Genomic DNA, 14974 nt, shown 5'->3' with positions numbered 1-14974 from the left:
GTAATTCCTTTCTATTCAGGTCTTTATATTGTTAGCATGGATTGCAGGGTGGCTCATTTTAAAACCTCTAGTGTATTTTTATCTGTCGAGCACAAATGGCCTAGGCAGGTCATGCTTTTAAGTTAAAACGTGCAATTATATGACTATAATTTGCTATAATTAAAGCTTGGAAATTGATATGAGCAAAGAACATCAACAAAGGAGATGTAGTTCACGTACATTCATCACTAATTTATGAGGATATCTTGTTTTAATTAATTCATAATTGCTTTGGAAACTTGGAGAGCTCACCACCGTTACTTTTCCCTAAATAATTACAACCATGTCACCCAATGGGATGTTTTAGATTGGTAATTGGAATTTGATTTAAGTGACTTTTTAAATATTTCAAGCCCAAAGAATAAAACGTAATAGAACATTTAAAAAGACTGAACATTTAATACCCTGGTAGGTCTGAGCAATTATGGCGAGTGTTAAATTTGATTTGCCAATATTGGTGAGGAGTAATAAGAAGACTAATAACAATGGAAATAGGTTTGGTTTATCTTTACCGGCCACAGGCAGTGCGGATGTGCATGACACATTCTGTGCGGCGGTATATCAGAGCTTCCAGCATTTCCTGTGGGAACGTAAAACCATTTAGACATTTGCTGTTGCTTGGAAATAGCCTTTGATGTGGTCCGATCTTTGCCATCTAACCAGGCTGGGAAATGTTCAAAAGCCGAAATGCTGTCGGAAAGCATTTTTTTGAAGCTGTTGTTTATGCGAGTTACAGTAGTAACTGTGTGATTTAGTTTTTTATGCTTCCCAAACTAGTTAAGACAAATCCCTCTCCGCTGACGATTTAATTGGTCAAATCAATCACGCAGTAATTGCAACAAAAAGTAAGGCAATCTACCGACTATCACTTCACTGAGGTTAAGGTTAGTAATTGTTTCAGTGTTGTGTAGAAAATTGCACTGTGATTGACATGCCTGATGAAATCGTCTGATTTGGCTGTGTGGTGGAGTTTTCAACTTGGTTGGGAAAAAATTATGCTAGTAACTATAGTACATTTTGCTAGCATAAACATCAAATTGAAAGTGGGTTTCCTAATGTTTACAGTTTAATGATGTAGATATTTTTACCACACATATTGCAAGTAATTAGCATCCATAAAAGTATAGGAATTTTCCAGTGTTGGAGAGTAACCAACTGAAAATTAGCACCACTGCTAATGAGCATTTCTAAGTAGCGCCACTGCAGCTCAGCTATTTTCAAATCAGTCTACTATAGGTGTTCCTGTGTAAGCTATGTTTTAGCAAGTAAGAGTGTACCATGACAAAAAAAAACTACAAAAGTATTTTACAATGAGCTTGACTGCAGTTGAACCTCTTTAGCGTGATGTAGTATATGCTGTGCTATGCGATGCTAGGTTGCAAAGTGTACAGTCAAATAATGGTGCATTGATGATTGTATTTACAAGTTGGGAAGTCATATGGTGTGTAATTTTTTTTTTTTGTTACTCAATTTACAGTTTGAAGGTGCTGTAGACTGGATCGTTATGTATTTGAATCATAATATATAATTCTAATTGTACAATATGATAATGTATATTACAGGGCCGCTGGATGCTTGAATCTGATTGGTTGACGTACGTTCTACGGTGTGCAATTATTTTCAGGGAACCGCACGGCTAAAGTAGTTCCAGGCAGGTCTTGACTGCTTCGCGTCGTGACCGCATTACCACCTCGGGTGTGCATTATTTTTCTAATAATTCAACGGCCTGTCGTCAATTATTCCTTACTTATTTTACATACTTATATAATATTACCCTTATGAAAATGAACCATGGTTTTATTATAGTAAAAGTGTAGTACTAGTAACCATCTCTTTTTGGCGGATTGATTACCATACAGTTTTACAAATACCAAGGTTAAACTCTAGTTAGTGAAGCAAAACCATGGTTAATTTTTGTGTTTTTCTATATTAACCATGTTTTGTTTTTATTTATAAAACCATGGTTCATTTTTGTAAGAGAAGATAAATAGCCATTTTTTTCTTTTCAACAAATTTCCCACTGCATGAATGTCATACTGCCAGATATTCTCAGAAGCTTTCCCACTCATATTTATGACTTTTTTGGTTGATGTTCATGTTCATTCAACTTATAAATATGATCTTTCCCACATGAACGCAACATAAAGCCATGCTTGTTGATTGACATTTGTTCTGAACTTCTGAATGCCAGACTTTTGTGTCTCTGTCTGTAAGGACTTAGCCGTTTCTAGCTTAAATGATAAAGCCTTTGCTGATGGAGTCGCTTGTTCCAAAGCTTTAATTGCAGATCTGTCGACAGTGAGAGACTGCGAGATAGAAAGATGACAGATTTCAACAATAATCTCTCGAGAGTGGATGAATTCAGGGATTGAGCATGTATCCTTCCTTAATTCTCTTTGCTGAAAGACGTACCACCCCCCACTTGTTACGAATACCCTTTAGAATGAGTCGAGCCCCTGGATCACGTCTTTAAGTCCGACCCCATATCTGTCTATCCCACCTAATTGAATTCCTTAAAATTAGAAGATCCGTCTGCCAGAAAGCCTGCTTGCTTTATTTCCCATCAGCGGGTGAAGAACACATGGGGTTTGATGGCGGAACCCTGATGTGCTCCCTGCCCGTCTTATCTCTTCTTTTACCTTTCAGAATTAGTTAGGAAGATGGAGAGAGCGCAGTTCCCTGTGTAGCTGCTCTGCGAGGAGACGTCAGGGGCGGAGCGGCTCATCATGATTTCACAGCTGTCTGTGGAATAATTGAAGAGCGCGTGCTTGTGGGCATGTAGAGAGAACTACATGTGGTGGTGGTGTAGACTCATGGTCTTCTGCCGTTTGTTGCTCCTTTGTGTCCCAAAGGTATGTCTAGTATAGTATGTGTGTGTATATGTATGGGCACCCCAGTGGGAAAGAGAAGAGTCAAAGCCCCCTCTCTCTTGGGTGCCTTTGCGCTAGGAGAGGGCAGACCCTGTGTTGCATTATTCATAAAGTTATTTCTGGCGAGTGCTATTGACAGGGCATGGTGTTGTGCTCTATCTCGTCACATTCGGAGAGGAGAATGAAGCCCAGGTTGAGATTGTGATCCAAATAGCCACTCCAGAATCAGGATTTAATACCAAATAGTGGACTTGAAGACCTGTGACTCTGCGAGGGCTGAAGGAGCTAGTCGGCACAGGACCTAGAATTAGTAATAATGACTATATATCTATATATCTATCTATATATCTATCTATATATACAGTACACACACACACACACACACACACACACACACACACACACACACACACACACACACACACACACACACACACACACACACACACACACACACACACACACACACACACACACACACACACACACACACACACACACACACACACACACACACACAACATTAATGTTTGACTTTGATGTAAGACTTTATTCAAAGGCATTATTCCACAATTATGAATTATTTTATATCTTTATAGATTTTGTATATCTTTAGAGATTGGCATCTAGTTATCAATTTAAAGCCATTTTTATATTTTTTATACTGGCTTGGTCGGGCCAGTGGTTAAAATTTCTACTTGCCCTGCCAACATTTTCACTGGCCTCACAACAAAGAAATTATAAATAAAAGAAAATGGGCATATGAAATAAGCCTAGTATTGTTTTCGTTATTTTTGATACATGTAATCATAATAAATAAGGCTATGACACCAAAAGCTACTAGATTAAGTAATTTAAACAGAAAGTAGGCCTAATGAAATAGGAACACATCAATTTATGAGCAATAGCACAAATAAATACAACAGAACAAACATATAAATGAAATAAACGGTGCTTTTCAGGTTTTTCATTTAGGTTTAAACAGGGGATTTTCAGGTACAGAAAATGTAATCTAATCAAACTAACTAGATCAACCTTAATTGAAATTAATCCGTGAAGAGCAGTTAAATATGCATAAATAATGTTTTGAAATGTGGAAAATAAATACTGTTATTTGAAATGATTTAAAGAATGAAACGTTAAATGTGAAATTAAACCCGCCAGGGCCCAGGAGGTGGCAGCAAGTCACTGTTAATGAGTGAGTCATTGAGCTTCAACCGATTCATTCAAAGAGCTGATTCTCCCAGGAACGAAGCATTTTACAATCTAAATGAGTGAGTCATTGAATCATTGATTCAGCTGATTCGTTCAAAAAGCTGATTCATTCAGGAGAGATACACCGTCGTGTGTTGCTCAGAGGCGCAAAACAGTGCTGTGGACTTGGTTTGAACCTATTTTCGTTGGCGGAATAGAGCAAAACAGGCGATTTGACGTCTAAAATGTAAGTCACTTTATATTACCTTGTTTATTAAACCGTAGGCTACGTTGTATAAAATCAATGCCACATTTGTAACCATAACCGTGCTTAGCCTATATTTGGAGAAAAACGGAGCTCTTGTAATATTGGTATTAAGTTATATAAATATATAAGACATACAGGGGCATTTTCTCCTTTTCTTGAATCATCTGGGGCCATTTTAATAGACTAAATCACGCAGTAAAGGTGTTCACTCTAAATGTGCACGCGCGCTAGTCTAATCTACTAGGCTACTGTACATCACAGGCCTACTGTAGTGCATGCGTGTGTGTTTTTGTAAAGTGAGGGACTTACTCGATAATGTCAGACCGTTAAACAATCAATTATCATGGTCATGCGCAAATAAATATTGCATTAAATATTTATTCAGGCTTCAGTCCACAACACCACATACTGTAGGCTACAGTACAAGTGGCCATGTCAGAAAACTTGATCTCAATGAGATGTGGCACTTGGCTAAAACAGACTCCTGGCACATTTAGCATAAGGTAGTCGCTAAATAACAACAGAAAAGCACAGATCCTGTACACCATTTGGCCTGCAACACAAACATTAACATTGAGTGAGTGTGTAGAAGTTCTCTGTTTCACACAGGCTTTTATCAACAAACCCTCACACACGGCTCACTGGTCCCCTAATCCCAAATCCGTACTCTACTCCTTTTATTTATGCTTTAAGTCTCTGTGACTGGGTTTTTTGCGGCCGTTACAATTCTCCCATGTTTACAGAGTCTTCAGAGAATGTCCTCAGTACAGCTTAATCTAGTTTAAAGAGCTGGAACCCCCCTCCAAACAACTCCACCCAAGACCCAACAATGAGACGACTGTGGGGACAGAGAAGAAAGACGATGCCCACGCTGAAAGAACAAAGAAAGGGGCGTAGAATGCAGATCTGGCCAATCACAAACAATATTACATAAGAAAAAGTGCAGACTGTGCTCTGGCCGCTGTTATGCTCCAGCTTTTTATTTTCCTGTCGAATCGGGACCTAGATATGTTCTGAACATAATCATATCTTTCCCATGTCGATCACTTAGACATGTTTTACATAATGCGAACAGACAATATTGGGCCTGTGTCTCCATTCAGGAGAATTAAATCTTGTGTGTCTTTCTCGTAGAGCCACATGTTGATAAAAGATTGGAAATGAGAAACGTGTTGTCTCCGACAGCCCTGAGGATGCGTTATTGCAGTCACCCTAATCTAAAATAACATGCTGTAATGTATGGAATTTATGTGCCACCTTAAGATCCACATAATAGACGATTTAGTGCACACGCCATAAAGCAATAACAGGGCAGATTGAGTTTATGAAATGCAATTTTTCATTCTGCTTTCTGGAGCTGAGAGTAGAAAAGAATGTCTTACGCTGAAATGCACGCCATATCTCTGCAGTGGCCACTAACAAGGGTGATTGCATTGCCAGGGTTTAGTGTGTGTGTGTATTTATGTGCGGGGGTTGTAATCAGTGTGTTTTGATCCTCGTTCAATGGAATGTAAGTGTTTGACGCTGAAAGTGCAGCAGTTGATCAGGCAACTGGAAGAAGCCAGTCTAGTTTAGGAGGGTTGTAACGCAGTCAGAGAAGTCAGTATTGTGTTTTTGTCTTTTGAAAAAGAAAAGAGCCTTTTAGGCAATTTTACCTGGACTAAAACAACATATAATTATTGTGAGTGTGTGTGTGCACCGCGCATGCCAAAAACAAACAAACAAAAAAACTGTTGTTGTTCGAAATGAAATAGGCAAATGCTTAAGGGTCTATGATTGTATCAGTGATTATTATGTTTCTTGCATGTTATATGTTTGGCAACAGTTCTTCTAACCCTAATTAATGGAGTGTGTAGCTTTTCATTTCTCAAACAACCATGTAGAAAGACACACCATATTCCAGGATCACAATGTCAATATTAATCAGACTGGGAGGGAGCATGAAGAATAATTTTCACACATGATTTGGCACATCTGAGACCAGACCTTAAGTTCTTTGAAAGTCTTTGGGATGTGCTGGAGGAGACTTTACTGAGTGCTGAGAGTGACTCTTTCATTGTCAATACAAGATCTTGACCAACAATGTATGCACCTCTTGACGGAAATAACATCACGACATTTACATCACGTCATCCTGGAATATGGCCATGATGTGTCTTCCTACACGGTTGTTTAAGAAATGAAAAAGCCACACACTTCATCAATTAGGGTTAGTAGAACTGTTGCCAAACATGTAACATGCTACATAATAATCACTAATCCTAAACCTACCTATATGGAGGACTATAAATCCGTCTGGGGTCAGAATTCAGCACACCGGTCTCTCCTCATCTTATAAACAACTACTCGCAGCATAAAGGTAATGAACGGTGTGGTCACGGTCATGCAGGCAGGGGTGGACAAGGGTGGGAGTGAGGTGGTGTGAAAGCTGTCAATCAAAGCCAAGCTTACGCAGCGCTGACGAGGTCCTCTTGTTAGTCTGGATGCACAATCAATCATTTAAAGGTGCCTGTGCGCTGTCGGTGAGCTTTCAATCACGCCACGCACACGCAGCTACGAGCAGACCCGGGGAGCTTCTCAATCACACGCTCTCAGCCGGCCTATTTCAACAACTTATATGCATATGCGATCATAAGATCCTCCAGATGGGTTCTTTTACATTTCTTGCCGCGATCATGTCTGCTCTTATGACTCATCCCCGTCCTCCCACCACTCCAAAAACACACACACACACAATCGCTCTCCCCCTCGCCGCGCTCTGGAGGCAGGAAGCGCGCGGCCTTGGTGAGGGAAAATACTGATGATATTGGACACAAACTGCGAGGTGCTTAAGGCTTCTGCGACGAATGAAATGAAAGGGGTCGTGATGCCTTATGTTTGCTTGCTGTTTATAGCTCGCTTTGTGACACAGACAGGTCTGACCTCCGAGGTGGAGAATGCAGACTGTTTTGTGAAAACCGTCATTTTCAATGCTACGATCTTACGCCTCCTCTCCTGCTGAGCCCTGTCGGAACTTGAATTGCGTGGCATTGATTGGCCACCTCACAGCGGAGGCGCTCATCCATACTCGCTGACCATGTGTTTCACGCCATTCCAACATAGGCTCATGGAACCTTTTCACAGACTGTGATGATGTGTTTCCACAGTTATTAACATCATACATCTAGCAATGTTTTTTTTTTTTTCATTTAACATCCATTTATAACACTATATTTTGGGTTGTGCATTCAATTACAGAAAACTAGTTAACACTGTTGTTTGGGTGTTTGCAATGCAACGGCTGAGGCTAATTTGACATATTTTTCTCTTTTGTCCACTGTAATCAAGCTCTCATAATTTTTTCCCTGTTTTGGAAAGTCATAGAAACTAGGGCTGCGCGATATATCATTTTAGCATGGATAGTCACATCAAAGGATGTGTGGTGTCAAGTATAGGGATCATAGTTACCGTATTTTCCGGACTATAAGTCACACTTTTTCACACACTGGGGAGCTTGGTGAACTTGCTTACCGGCGGTAACTTGCTTGTTGGACTCGCTGGCTAATGTTAATTTAGCCTATTCAGCCTCCCAGGTATATGTTCTTTATGCTATTGTGTAGCTGAATAACTGTTAATGTGTTACGTTGACATACCAGACACCTATTCAGTCTGTTGTTCTGTTTAATAACTTGCCTTTCCAGATTAAATGTCTGTTCTTGGTCTTGGATTTTGTGAAATACATTTCGAAATAAATGCGACTTATAGTCCAGTGCGACTTATATATGTTTTTTTCCTCTTCATGATGCATTTTTTTGACTGATGCGACTTATACTCCAGAGTGACTAATAGTCTGGAAAATACGTTAATCGGTTCCGGTTCGGAACGCTTGTGATTCTCTGATTAATTGCAAAGTTTAACCCTCATAGAGTGAAATTTTACCATTTGATAAACTTTTATCAAATGTCAGCATGTGTTTTTAAGTCCTGTCAGTTTAAACATCAAGTGAAAGACTGGCACAGATAACACGTGAACACCAAATTCAGCTCATACGCGCACGCAAAATCAAGTCAAAATGCCCATCTCGGCGAGTACCCTCTCAAACACAGTCAGTTATGTGTTGTAAACAAAGTGAGAAAGAAAAGGATGTGTTTCATTATATAGGATTAATTTGTCTTAAAGTGACAGCAGCCTAATATTCCTGCTGCTGTCTGTCACCAATTTTAATTAAACAACAAAAGAGAAAGTGAAAATAACGTTTGTAGCTTTAACAAATATAAACTTATCAATTATATTTCATTTATACAGTGAAGACCGCATAATTTCACATTTGATTATTCAATGTCTGTACCTGAATACAGTTAATTTACCTGAAAAACATAAAGCACTGCTTATTTTATTTGTATCTTTGTTCTATTTATCTATGCTTGTCATTCGTTTATCATTTTCTATGCAGATGCACTATCCCAAATAACCCAAACCCATCCTAGAATGATCAATTTTTCATTCAAGTTATCTGGTGAAATTGTTTTCATATCGCAGAAAAACAAAATCTCGCAATGTTGTTGCTTTTTCCCAATATCCTGCAGCCCCAATAGTAATGCTATCATGGATTTTTTTTCTTTCTTTTGCATTTGGAGTATGTTTGTTGTATTTTCTGTTCATTACTATAGAGGTTTACCCAACTATGACGACTTCTGCTTCTGAGAACCCTGGGAATGTGAAAACAAGGGTCAATTGGAAAAAAGGGCCTCTACCTACATGTTTTCAAACCTCCGTAAACATATCTATACATGCAACTCACTGCATTTTCCAGCTGAAATGAACACTAGAGGCAGTAACACACCAACAACTTTAACTCCTATTCACATAGGCTAGGCTACATTATGATTATGTGGAAAGTTCAATTCCTTGCTAAATGTTATGACCCCGAAACACTTTTACCATGCATGATTTGTAAACTAATACATTTTGACATTTGCATCACATAACCAGCTCCATATGCACAGCATTTTTGATGTTTGCTCTGAAGCAATGATACACATGGTACACATTGCAATTGTGATGCGGAGTGCTTGGATACGAGTCCTTTGAAACAAGAGTTGCTAGATTCAGGTTAATCTGTTTCAGATAAAACTAAACGTGGTGTTATAGTTGAAATAAAATAAGTTTTGATGTATTTTGTTTCAGTTATCTTCATTATATTTCAAGTAACAAATGATTTATTTTTTTCCCCTGTTTTAGTTAGCTAATGAAGCGCGCTTTTAGCGCCACTCACTGGAAATTTCACTTTTAATGTGCTGCAATATGTGCAAGAAGCAACGTCATATCAAAGCCTGGGTTGATTTATTCCAATCAGCTCCGTCACATTTATTAAACAAGATGAAATCAATAAGATCATCTTGCGCTTTTATTGCAGATCTAATTAAGCAGTTTGAGACTAGGGTGGGATTTGCTGGCAGATACGGGGCGAATTTGGCCGCGAGTACAACAACAGAAGGAGTGTGCGCGTCTGTGTTTGCAACATGCACACATCACTGATCCGTTGAACTCATTAAAAGTGACGTTTATTAATTTCAAAGGCCTTTTGAACCTCATAAAAAGACAATTGAGTGTTTTGAGTGCTGTTCGATGATCGGTGCCCTCTCATTTCCTATTACGGCAGCTGGTCTTCAGCGGTGAATAAACTCATGGAGATTTGTGACATACTGCGGTAAATGTGCTTCTTAGGCTGGCTCGGTACATCTTACCATAATTTATTTTTTTAACAGCTCTAAGAGGGCCCGAGTCTTTAATGAGGATTAAACAATGTCATATGCTCTGACTAATGAGAGCATTTTTACACTTTTCTTTGATTTCTCTGGCCTGAAATGGTAATTGGGTTTAGTGTTAATCTAAAACATTAGCTACAGCTGAACGGGGCTCTTCGGCCAGGAGAACGCTAATGCCAGCTCTCATTTCCAATCTGTAAAAATCACAATGACATTGGACATTGCATATATTAGCCTCACCAGAGGCTAGCCGCTGTTTGAAGTGGGACTTCAAATAAATCACGGCCCGCTAGGCACAGAGACAACCAACAAGCACGACTATGGTGTCTGACACATTATTAGACTTAAAAGTGACTAAAGAGCAGCTTTGTTAGCAGTGACAAACCTATCTCGGAAATTGGAGAGAAAGTGAAAAACTGTAAGGCTAGTGTGCTTTTGAGCGGGGCTGTTTAGCTTACTGACACAGCAGTGTACCGTTAGTGTGCATACATGCTAGATTTCTGTATGGTGCGCTATACAGTAGATGGGGGAAAAAGGAAGGTTTGTAATCATTGTCAAGTTGCACTTTTGGAAAGCCAGTTATCTTTATTTCAAACCCAAATCTGTGAAACTCTTTGTCTGTCCTGGGAAAAAGAAGTGTGCATATATGCACTTGTATAGTGTACCTACTTTAAATCTTAAGTGTTATTTTAGTTTGTATCTTAGATTTTGCAGTTCACTTTCTACTGAGACAATACATAATATGAAAACTGAGTTAAAGGAATAGTTCACTTAAAAATTAAAATTCTGACAGCATTTACTCACCCTCAAGTTGTTTTAAACCTGTATGAATTTCTTCCTTCTGCTGAACACAAAGGAAGATATTTTGAAGAATATCTTTAACCAAATAGCCTCGTTGATGTACCCCATTTACTTCTATGGTACTTTTTTTCCCTACTATATAAGTAACCGTTATAAAGACGTGTTTTGTGTGTAATGAGACTGTCTGGTCGACTGTATTAAGTGTTTATGCCTGAGCAGAGATTGCGCTGGATGGTTTGAATTCCTGAGGTTATTTTGTGCTATTTTTTTCCTGCAACATTGTGTATTGAGTGTCCATGGATGGGAGATCAGATCCAGTAACCGTTTTGGAGAGCCTCCCTTTCTGTGGTGCTCCCGAACCATACAGTGATGTCATTTGTGAGGATGCTCTCTACGAGTCCTCTATAGGCCTGGGTGATGGGGCGGCAACTGAGTCCAGTCTTCCTTAGCAGCCTGAATAAAGCCGCTACTGGGCCTTCCTGGTCCTGGTCAGATTTGATGGCGCATGTAGGCCTAGAAACATGTGACGCTAAATACAGGTGTAAACGGGGTCTAGAATGTTTTGAGCTTGTCCACTTTCAACCACTTCCAGAGGTAGTCGAGAACGCATTTGACTGATGTTGTAGTGTAGTCGCTCATGTGATCGAGTGCATTCAAACAGCCACAAAATACGGTCTACTCTCCGCTTAATGACCTAACACGTAACATTATGGGAAGCGCTCTAGCCACACGGGATATAAACTTTGTTGGCTCGAGATTCAAGTTTGATTTAAAGACGAAAACATACCAAGCACAGAGTTCTCTCACCATTCCTGATTTCTAACACACACTCAGCATTCGGCTGGTCTTCCCGCTGTCAGAGCAGAACCGAAAGCTGATGCTCTCTGTATGTTTTTCTGTCATCTCCCTTGTTTACTTGTGACCCAATCGACCAAAACACATCTTAAAACCAGGTGTAAACAGGGCCAAAGATTATTTTTTCACAACATCTGTGGATTCAGTTTGCTTTAGATGGTTTCTTATTCTGTGAAGTCAGGTTTCTACCCCTGTGCCATGATGTCTTTGTGATGGCCTTTACTGTTGATGTAAAGCAAATTGATGACATTTATGATACCGTAATGCAGTTTCTTATTACAGTCCTTTATTCAGCCAGTAGCTTCCAGAATACACTTGCGTATAAATATGAAAGCGTTATTTCAAGTGTTATATCTAGCTTTGCTTTAAAAGCTTTGTTACATTGAGGTTCCAAGATAACCGACTCGGGCTTGCGCGCTAACATGCGTGTGTGATACAAATTAGGGGTGGGCGCTATACCGGTATGAACGTGACAACCGGTATTATGTTGTGCCATAATATGGATTTTGCGATACCGAGAATACCGGTTGATATTCATAAATTCAAAATTTGTAGTTATATTGTTTTGTTCAATTTGGTGCTCTTTTACAACTTTTAACACTGCTAATGACGACACAGAATCGAGGCTGTACTGAACGTTTAACCTTCTCCTCTACTGTGTCCAACTCGCAGGATGCACACAGCACAGGCATTCATAATCAAACACCGAGAGCATGGTAACAGTCCAAGTTAATAGAGCACAAACCCGCCTCCTTAAACACAACAGCAAGAAAGCGCGCATATTTGCAAACGCGTGAGATTTAACAGAGCTGCCAACGCATTCCTCGCGCCACAGGAATTTTTTACGCGCGTAACGTGTCTTTGCATTGACTTAACATTGAAATCACTCGCGCCTGACGCGCTATTCGCGTCCGGTGTGAACGCACCATTACACTTTCACATGATGCCACACATCCATTTCCTCAAGCACAGAAAAATCGCGAAGCAAAGAGGACACGGAGACCGACAGACAAGACAGAGCAGGTTACGTTACTTATGATATAAAAAGTCTCAGCTCTCAGATTCTGTCAATTTTATTACGAAATTCAAACAATATTTTTTCCCGCTTGTAAATGTGACGTGACAGATATAGCGCATCAGTTCAAGCGGCACGTGAACCGATCATCTCTAGGCTACTAGTAAATAAACACAAATGAACAATGTTGAGAGATACATACAACTTACCGAAATGTATATTCCTCATACTCATACATAATATCGATCAATCAGTGTTTTTCAACTGCGAAAAGAGGTCAATAACAGCTGGAGAACAATTATGTCACATAACATTTACCTCAGGAAAGCCATTTAATGACCATATAACGTTAGTTGGCTAGAAAAAAGAGTTATATAGAGTATTTTGCTAAATATGTGCACTATATTACATATTTATTATATATATTTTTTACGTCATTAAATAAAGTTGTTATAATAAACGCATTATATTTAATTTGAGTTATTTTTAACCTTAAATTATAGGCTACTACCAGCTGTTATTGGGCTCTCTGTGTTTACAGCATTAGGTGAGGGGGTTTTTCTTGAGAAAATGAACACCCATCTTGTGTACCTAATATTTATCCAAATGAGTCAATATTATCAAATCACAAGAATTGAATTGAAATCGTGAAATTTGTGTCAAGCAATAATACAAAACCATAGCTTACCAGCAGTGTTGGGGCTAGTTACTCAAAAAAGTAATATATTACATATTACATATTACTCTCAAAAATAGTAATGCCTTACTTTACTTTATTACTCCCTGGAGAAAGTAACTAGTTATATTACTAGTTATATTACTAGTTACATTTTTTTTCTTAATTACTTTATAATTGCCTGAGACGCATCAGATGGAGGGAGAACATACAAAGGAGGAGTGTTCTTAAGGGTCTTTATTACGCCAACAACAGACTGGCACTGTCTAGCACAAATAACTACAAACAACTGTACTTGTGCAATCAAGTACAAAAAACAAGTATTAATTTCCTCAATGTTTAACAAACACCGTCTGGTGCAAACAATCAATAAATTTGATTGTCAATTTATCCCATACGGAAATGTTAAATTATTATTATATATGCCAAACTATTTACTATTTAACTATTTATTTCAAGTCTACAGATCAAGTCTACATATCCACATTTCATTTTTGAATCTTTTATAAATAAAATGTATTATTTATTATTATTTTACCTCTTCTTGACCAGCTCATAAAAACAAAACAAATACTACACAAATTATATTTGAAAACTGATAATTATATATATGTGACATGTATGTAAAAAAAAAAAAAAAACTATTATACATACATAAAATATATGGGCTGGTTTTATATGTCAATTATTCCATGTTCTAATAGGTTTTATATATGGGCATATATATGGTATATATTTTATATATGTGGATATATTTCATATATGTATATTTCATATATGTACATATATTACATTTCCGTATGGGATAACAAGTCCAAACTTTTTGCTGCTTGTGGGGCTGCTCATTCATGTCACTCTGTCGCTTTGCAACGAGCTTGATGTGTCCGTGCTGTCGGAAGCGGTGGAGAGCAGCTTTCTCCCCGGGCAGAGTGTGCACTTCACCGTCAAGTTATTTTCCTTCCGTTGAACATATTCAAAATAATTACTGAATCTCCACCCGTCGAAACTAGCTTTCTGTTGCTGGGAACCTTCCTCAGCTTGCCGTTGTTGACGCTTTCATTTTCCCCTATCTGTCTTTGAGGATGCCGCTCTGCGGCTGGCTGCCGGGTGTCGACCAATCGGTGATGGTATTGATACCTCGTGCCAAACCCAGACCAATCACTGTTACATTCACGCCCTCCTCCCCTTCCCTTCTGTTCTCTGTGTTGTGTGCCTTGTGTGTGATGGTGCTACTGGCAAATGTAACGCAAGTAACTAGCTCGGGAAAACTGTAATAATATTACCATTTTCAGACGAGTAATGCCTTACACTACTAGTTACTGAAAAAAGTAATATTATTACAGTAACGCGTTACTTTGTAACGCGTTACACCCAACACTGCTTACCAGAAATTGTAGGTACCATGTAAACATTGTACCCTATTAAATTGTAAAAGATTTTTCATTTTTTATGTCCAATGTAATCCCTCTCCTTTTTCTAGTTATATAGGGTTTAAATGCATATTTTGCC

General features: G+C 38.7%; 1 protein-coding gene across 3 annotated transcripts in view; it reads left to right on the top strand.

Annotated features, from left to right (window-relative positions):
* The window catches only part of ntrk3a (neurotrophic tyrosine kinase, receptor, type 3a), a 189968-nt gene that overhangs the window by 13231 nt on the left and 161763 nt on the right, over window positions 1-14974 (top strand). The window contains exon 1 of one of the 3 annotated variants that reach the window (XM_079603553.1): window positions 4242-4350. The exons of the other annotated variants lie outside the window; for them this stretch is intronic. The gene's annotated coding sequence lies outside the window, so the exon portion shown is untranslated. Of the gene's footprint in view, window positions 1-4241; window positions 4351-14974 lie in introns of those variants that run through there. 3 annotated transcript variants of the gene reach the window in all.

This window comes from Phoxinus phoxinus, assembly GCF_949152265.1.
Source record: "Phoxinus phoxinus genome assembly, chromosome: 25".
Taxonomy (NCBI): Eukaryota; Metazoa; Chordata; class Actinopteri; order Cypriniformes; family Leuciscidae; genus Phoxinus; species Phoxinus phoxinus.
This window is presented reverse-complemented; position numbering and strand designations above follow the sequence as displayed.